General features: G+C 29.6%; 1 long non-coding RNA gene across 1 annotated transcript in view; it reads left to right on the top strand.

Moving 5' to 3' along the window:
* Positions 1-220: 220 nt before the first annotated feature.
* Positions 221-8,281, top strand: part of LOC128226754 (uncharacterized) — a 43,160-nt gene continuing 35,099 nt past the window's right edge. Inside the window, exons 1-3 of the long non-coding RNA XR_008259724.1 lie at positions 221-322; positions 913-976; positions 5,782-5,843. This is a non-coding gene — a long non-coding RNA (uncharacterized LOC128226754). The remainder of the gene's footprint in view (positions 323-912; positions 977-5,781; positions 5,844-8,281) is intronic.

Below are 8,281 nucleotides of genomic sequence, written 5' to 3'. Positions count from 1 at the left end.
TTTATATACTTTCAAACTCTGAGAAACTTCTATATACAATGAATATATAATGTATATATATAAGTCATATATAGTATATAACAGTATGAATATATATATGTCCATATATCTCAACAAAGGTAAGGTTGTAATGCAATTGAAATATTTAAACACCTATTATTGATAATTTACTAAACTAGGCCATGGTTTCATAGAACAGGAAGTAAATTAACGATTAGTCCGCCATGATTAGTTGTGTCATACACTTGGATTACAACTGTTTGTGTACAATTTTGAATGGATTATTTATCATAACCATGACAGTTACAACATACGGAGGGAAGTATGGCAAAAGATTTGTTTTAAGTCATAAATTCAACTTTACCTCCATGAAATTTATTTAAATTTAAAGAAACAAAAACAAACATAAATTCATTAGTACAACTACTATAAATAACTAAAATATAACTCTAACGATATACATATACATATAATTATAAACATAAGCGATGTAGAATGATTGTCATGGTACGAGTATTTCATATGTTTAATATATCATATATGTCAATAAAATAAGTAAAGCAATATGGTCGCTTTCCGTATACAGCAGTTATTAGATTTATCTACCATTGGTTATAAATATTTTTAAGTGTATAAGTTTTCATCTCTAAAATAATTAAGTTCCATTAAGTCAAAAATGTGATTTTAACAAGAAAGGACGATCATTTGCTAGATACTTGCAACTCAATAACTGGCCAGACACTTTAATGGCTGACTGTTTTGTACGACTCATAGGGAAAAGAACACACACACACAGATGATTTTTAAAACATTAGCAAACCATCCGGGTTTATTACAGTGTTTCGTACATTTTACCTTTATGCCATATTCGCTTAAAGTGTTATACTACGCATGCGCATATATCGTTTTCAGATAACTCCACTGATGTCATATCAGTGGTGAGTGCAGACGGCAACTGGAGAAAAGGACGAGCAAGGTAATTACATATATTTAAACATTAATACAAATGATATTTTTTGAACGGATAGTAAAAGGCCTCTGACAGTTCCTTAAAAAGTTATTAATTAGCCAATCATAACAACAAAAAAAACCCTTAAATGATCACATCTGTTTTGATAAACTAAAACGTTTATGGTCATGTATATAAATGTTATTTCTACCTAGTTGTATAAACCTATTAACCAGTTATACGTTAAGGGTGGCTTAACACTGTTTTACATCAGTGAAACTCAATACGTGTGGTTAGATCATGAATTGTTAATGTTATACATTTAAAATTAATAGTTTAAGTGAAATCTCTTTAATTTCTAAACACTTTAATGGCATTAATGAGTTAATTAACATACATATGTGTCAATTTATATGCCTAAATTTATTTACGATGGGTTTAAGAGGTTATTTTTTAAACTTGTTCGCTTTGCAGAAACATACAAAAATACAAAGTCCTTGTATGGATATGACTAATGGTAATGTGTATACATGTATATACTTTATTTATTGAAAACTGAATTGCAGCAGTAATGTATGTAGTATTATGACGTCGCACAACATTAATAGATAGGGATTTAAAAAAAGTAAATTATGTTTTCAGAATATTATTTAAGGAATGGAAGCTGTAAACATAGATTAATAAATTTGTGCAGGAAATATAATATTGTTTACCTATTTTGTTTAACCTTTTTATAAAATAGAGTGAACAGTTGCTCGAATCAATGAATAAAGACCATTATTTTGTACTTCATCAAAAAACATAGGAATAAAGATGAGTTAAAATGCGACCTGTTAAAACAAAGTTCATGAGTTTTAAAGGAGAAGGAAGTTAATCATCATGTATATAGAATTGCATAACGGCTATTGAATCAAAAGGATTTTAATAATTGTTTCTAGTATTTGATTGATTACTAGATGGATGTAATAGGGACATATAAGAACTGTTATTTTATATGGTTCACTATCATTATAAGTAAGTGTTAATACCCGTGCTTCTCAGACCGGTCTATTATGTGTTTAAATTCCGTCGAGACATTTACAAAAAACAATCCCTGAAACAATGATGTTGCTATCTTGATAGAGCACTATATAAGTAACATAATAATACTTTGGCACTCTCGATGTTTGGTATTTCTTTTCATTTCAAAGTATGAAAAGCGAAATATATCAAGAGGAAATAGTGTGAGCCATCATATAATATATGATATAAACATTTATAAGGCCGGGTAGGGGAGGAGGTGATTTTCTCCACAACACGTGACATATAGAACAAAATCGGTACAAGTTTATCATGCATAATTACGGGTTACTAGAGATGGTCGCAAAAAACTGCAAGTGCATGCCCCATACATTCTTGAAGAACTAAACAGTAAACTAACACAAAGGATATGAACTCGTATACTCAATAACAATAACTCAGTATTTATTTTTGTATTTTTTGACTGAATAAAAATTTGGAAGCTAACAGAAACAACAGGAACCAGCCAAGTGGCCAACGCTTGACATGATGTACTGCTTAGGGTTCAACAGAGTCTTAACAAGAGACACACACAGTCATAAACAAAGACAGACAGACTACACACGTACTAATAAGGCTAGCGAACGGACGTACTGGAAATTGAAGACATCCGAATGATCTTTATACTAATGACAATCTTTTCCACGAGTATGCATTTATCATCAAAGAAACGCTTTTTAACATTTCAACTTGAGACATAATCATGATTTTTTCCATAAATAATGAAACATACATATCATCAATTAAACATAACTGTATTGTCAACATCACTATTAATTTTAGCTGAACGTGTATGATCACAATCAGTTAAAAGCGTCTATGCCACATTTTCAATAATTAGTTTTATCAATATTTACATGCTGGTTTTACATTAATTCCATTCATTCTTAAAACCATTATCATCTTACTTGATTACAATATTTGAATGTATATTTATGTCAGTATCAAATCAAGATTGAAGTACAAGATCAACCACACCGTGATTTGACATAAAACGTTTGCACATACTTAAAAGAATCACTCATTCACATAAGAACAATTTATTGTACTAATAACCCGTGAATTTATACATTGATATTTACTTGTATCATTCTCTTAATGTGTTCTTCCATTTAATATTATTTTACCTGTGGCTTTACAAAGGTCAGGTACACCCCTGCCATGTTTACAATGTTGTCCATGGATTTGTTTGGAAAAAAAGGCATTTGGCACGTTATCTTAAAATAGCTGTTGAAGTTTAACAACATGAACAGTTCCATTTTAAATTCTCCGATATAGCATCTGAAAATTGCAAATTTAATCCTTTTTGTCTAAATGCTATATATATAATACACATCTTTACAATTAATTTTTATACACTTCTAGCTGGAACTATTGTGTTCAGGGACATTATATAAGTATTTAAATGTCTATATAAGTTAGGTTCCATATACCTTTGCATTCATCATAGACATAATTATGAACGTATTTTCTAACAAAAAATAGATATCAGAAACATATGAAAATAATATAAGATAACACAGAAATACTGTTTGCAACATTACCAGTATTTTCAGCTGTATTTGTAGTTTCATAAACAGTTAAAATCTAATGTGCCACATGAACATACTTCCATACATACTTAAAATCCTTGCTATCTAACTTGACTTCAATGTGTGGAGGAATATTTATGTCAGCATGAAATCAATAGTGAAGTACAATCACACTGTGATATGTAAATTGACATAGAACTTTGTGCACGTCATCACAACAATCACTCCTACACATAACTTAATTAATTATATTAATTTCAGTAACACTATAAAGTCATCTTTAATTTTGAGAAGTTCATTTTTCTAAATATGAATGGAAGTTGGGCAAGTTGGAGGTGCATTTCTCTAAAACTGGCTGAACCCAGTGAACTTATGCTTTTAAACCCTTTACTCCATGGATACGCCTTTTATTCCAAGTTGCAAACAGTGTACACCCAGTTCAGCAAGAACATATGTCATACAGTCTTTTCAGGATCTACACTGTTTGCTTTTTAATTAAAAATTACCCTATGAATTTCATTCCAACAGTGCAGATCCTGAAAAGGCTGTATGGCAGATGTTCTTGCTGAACTGGCTCTACATTGGTTGTCCATTTGATTAAAGTCCAGCCATTATGGAAAAGGTTAACTGACCATACAAATAAGGTAGTTGATGTAAAGCTCATATTATCACGAAGACCGACAATATCAATACATAAGGACTCAGTTTAATGGGTTTGATAGAGTTTAATAGTCCTTTTATGAATGTGATCATTTTAAAACACGAGACCACAAGAGGAAGAAACTATAAAAAACTTAATCATTAAGATAGCACATTCTAATGTACATTGAAATGGTGGCAGCTATTTAAATCAGGCAATTGACTTTTAATCAGATAAACAATAAAATAAAAAATAAACATAGTTTAAACACAAAACAGATCAGATAGTATCAAGTATAATGACTTAACTTAATAGAAATGTTGAATATTTGATTATGTTACCTTTTTAAGTTAACAAAAATTCAATTAAAAAATAAGGCCATTTCTGAATAATTCATAAAATTACATAGGTGTATACAAATACAAAAAAAATATTGTTGAGTTTAAAATTAAGACTAGTTTAAACAAAGGTCAACAATTTAAAAGGTCAAGGAAGTTAATCGTGTATATAAACTGCATAACAACTATTTATAAAAGAACAATTAATTTTCAAATGATTACTTATATTTGATTGTATATTAGATAAATTGAACAGGGTCACATAATAACCAATATTATATTTGGAAAATATGCAAATACATAAGAGTTTACATTTGTGCTTCACAGAGCAATTAATATTGTGTTTGAATTTTATCAAGATATTTAAAAACAATTCATTTAAGATATGAACTGTTTGATATATGTACATATATAGATGGTTGTCAGCAAAATGTAATATGGCACTCTCAATGTTGTGATATTTCTATGTTGAATCTAAACTCGAAATACGACATTAGGAAATTGTATCACATTTCTAACATACCACGGCAACTAGAGATGTATGCAGTTAAAGTGACACTCTTATACACAATCAATACATACACATGTATAACAAACATCAATTTTAACTGATAAACATTTAACTGCTTAATTAAATAATTCATTTATGGAAAATATTAATTACTGATAACAAGGTTGTAACCGTGTATTTAATAGCAGAAAGCACAAAAAATGATTGCTGAGTGCCCAAAGATTTAATGTGGTCTATTAAAGTCTCATAAGGTAGATATACCGTGTTTTATGCTCATTTCTTTCACATTAAACCCGGTTTCCTTCATAAGAACCATTGTTTTCGGCATTTATTCATACTTTTTAGAATATTAAAACAACATTATTTATTGTGTTAAATCTTATTTGGGAGTAAAATTCCATCTATAAGTGTACCACAACTAAAATAGTGATTAGATTTACCTACCATTTGTAATAAGTGTTTTTAGTATATAAGTTTTCATATCTAAAAATAACTTCCATTTAGTCAAAATGTGTTTGTAACAAGAAAGCTCGATCCTTCGCTGAATGATTGCCACTGAATAGCTGACAAGACATTGTCTTGGCTGACTGGCTGGGAATTTGTTCGATACTCAAAATACCCACACACAGATGAATATTAAAATATTGGCAGATGATCTGTGTTTCTGACAATGATCTATACATTGGATCTATCTACCCAATTCTCTTAATCATTTTACTACGAGCCTAAACGCATGCGCATATCGTTTTCAGTTTACTCCATCTCCTCGTGTCATAACAGCAGTGAACGGCAACTGGAGGAAAGGAAAACGAAGGTAGTGAAATTTATTTAAATATTAAAAATACTAATGATATTTCACGAAATAGTTAAAGATCATGTAATAATACGTTCTAGTATATATTAATGAAAATGTATTTTGATCACACAATAAAGAACCTCGGACACTATGTATATAAATTTGACTATCATAATAATGACAAATTATCTTAAAATTTGGAATGATTGCATCTCAAATAGTATCTACATGTGATATATAAATTCATTTTTATCAAGTTCATGGTCATTTATTGAATTACTACCTAAATGTATAAACCTATTAACTAGTTAACCGTTAAGGGTGGCTTAACACTGTTTTACCCCAGTTAAACTTAATACGTGTGGTTAGATCATGAATGGTAAATGTTATACATTTAAAAATAATAGTTTAAGTGATATCTCTTTAATTTTTAGACAGTTTATTGGTATTAAAGAGCCAAACATTGATAATTTTACACATGTGTGAATTCATATGCCTAAAATTTATGATAGGTTCAATGAATAATCATGTTATTTTTTAAAACTAGATCCCTTTGCATGGATGCAGAAATTTACAAAAAACAAATCCTAGTATGTATTGGTACGAATAAAATTGATTGAACCAAAAAATGCATATGCATGTATATACTGTTAATTGATTAGAAATGAGTTGCAGCAGCAATGTACAGTGTAATGACGTCGCAAAACAAAAATAGATAGGGAATTTTAAAAAGTAAATCATTTTCTTAGAATATTATAGATAAATAAATATGTGCAAGAAATATAATATAGTACACGTATTATGTTTTCCTTTTTACGAAAAAGACATAGGAAAAATAATAGGGGCATATAAGAACAGTTATACTATTTGGTTCACTATCTCAATAACTAAGTGTTTATATCCGTGCTTCTCAGATCGGTCTCTATTGAGTTTTTATTATGTTGAGACATTAACAAATAATAATGACTGGAAATATGATATGTTGCTATCTTGATAGATGGCTCTATCAGTTAAATAATTATACTATGACACTCTCAATGTTCTGTATTTCTTTTCAAAGTATGGAACGCGAAATATATCAAGAAGAAATATTGCGAGTATTCATATTATATATGATATAAAGATTTATAAGGGCGAGGGGGGGGGGGGGGAGGGTTTTTTTTCTCTACAACATGTGACATATAAAACAACATCGGTACAAGTCCATTATACATAAATATATCTAGAGATAATCGCAAAAACTGCAAGTGAATGCACTTTTTCACTGCATCATTCATTTTTAAAGAACTAAACAGTAAATTAAAACAGAGGATACTCTATAACATGCGCGTATTTCAGTTTATTAAGACGCAGCATTTATAAAATGTACATTGTGTATTTATTTTTGTACCATTTGACGGAATAAAATTTTGGAAACTAAAGAAACATCAGGGACCAGCCAAGTGGCCAACGCTTGGCATGATGCACTGTTCAGAGTCTAACAGAGTCTAAACAAGAGACACACAAAGTCATAAACAAAGACGGACAGACTACATACGTACTAATAAGGCTAGAGAACGAACGTACTGGAAATTGAAGACACCCGAATGATCCTTATACTAATGACAATTTTTTCCACGATTATGCATTGATCATCAAAGAAACGCTTTTTAATTTTAACTTGAGTCATAATCATGATTTTTTCATGAATAATGAAACATACATATCATCAATAATATCACTCTTTTGTCTACAGTGTTTTCAGCTGTACGTGTAAGATCACAATCAGTTAAAAGCGTTTATGCCACATTTTCAATTTACATGCTGGTTTTACATAAATTCCATTCATTCTTAAAACCATAATTCTTACTTGATTACAATGTTTGAAGGTATATTTATGTCAGTATCAGATCAAAATTGAAGTACAAAGTCCACCACACCGTGATTTGACATAACACGTTTGCACATAATTAAAACAATCACTTATACATATACGATTCATATATTGTACTACTACCCTGTGAATTAATACATTTATTTTTGCTAATATCTTTCTCTTAATGTATTCTTCCATTTAATATTATTTTACCTGTGGCTTTACAAAGGTCAGGTAATCACCTGCCATGTTCACAATGATGTCTCTGGGTTTGCCTAGAAAAAAGGCGATTGGCACGTTATCTTAAAACAGCTGATGAAGTTAAACAACATGAACATTTCCTTTTTAAATTCTCCGATATTGCTAAGCATTTGAAAATTTCAAATTCAATACTTTTGTCTAAATGCTATCATATATATATTGATATATCCTAACAATACTTTTTATACACTTCTTGCTGGAACTATTGTGTTTAGGGACATTTTTGAAGTATTTCCATGTCTATATAAGTTAGATTCCTTATCATTGCTTTCATCATCGACATAATTATGCACATCTATCTGAAAATAAATATCATCAACATATGAAAATAATATAAGAT

The sequence above is a fragment of the Mya arenaria genome, chromosome 3 (genome assembly GCF_026914265.1).
Source record: "Mya arenaria isolate MELC-2E11 chromosome 3, ASM2691426v1".
Classification (NCBI taxonomy): Eukaryota; Metazoa; Mollusca; class Bivalvia; order Myida; family Myidae; genus Mya; species Mya arenaria.
This window is presented reverse-complemented; position numbering and strand designations above follow the sequence as displayed.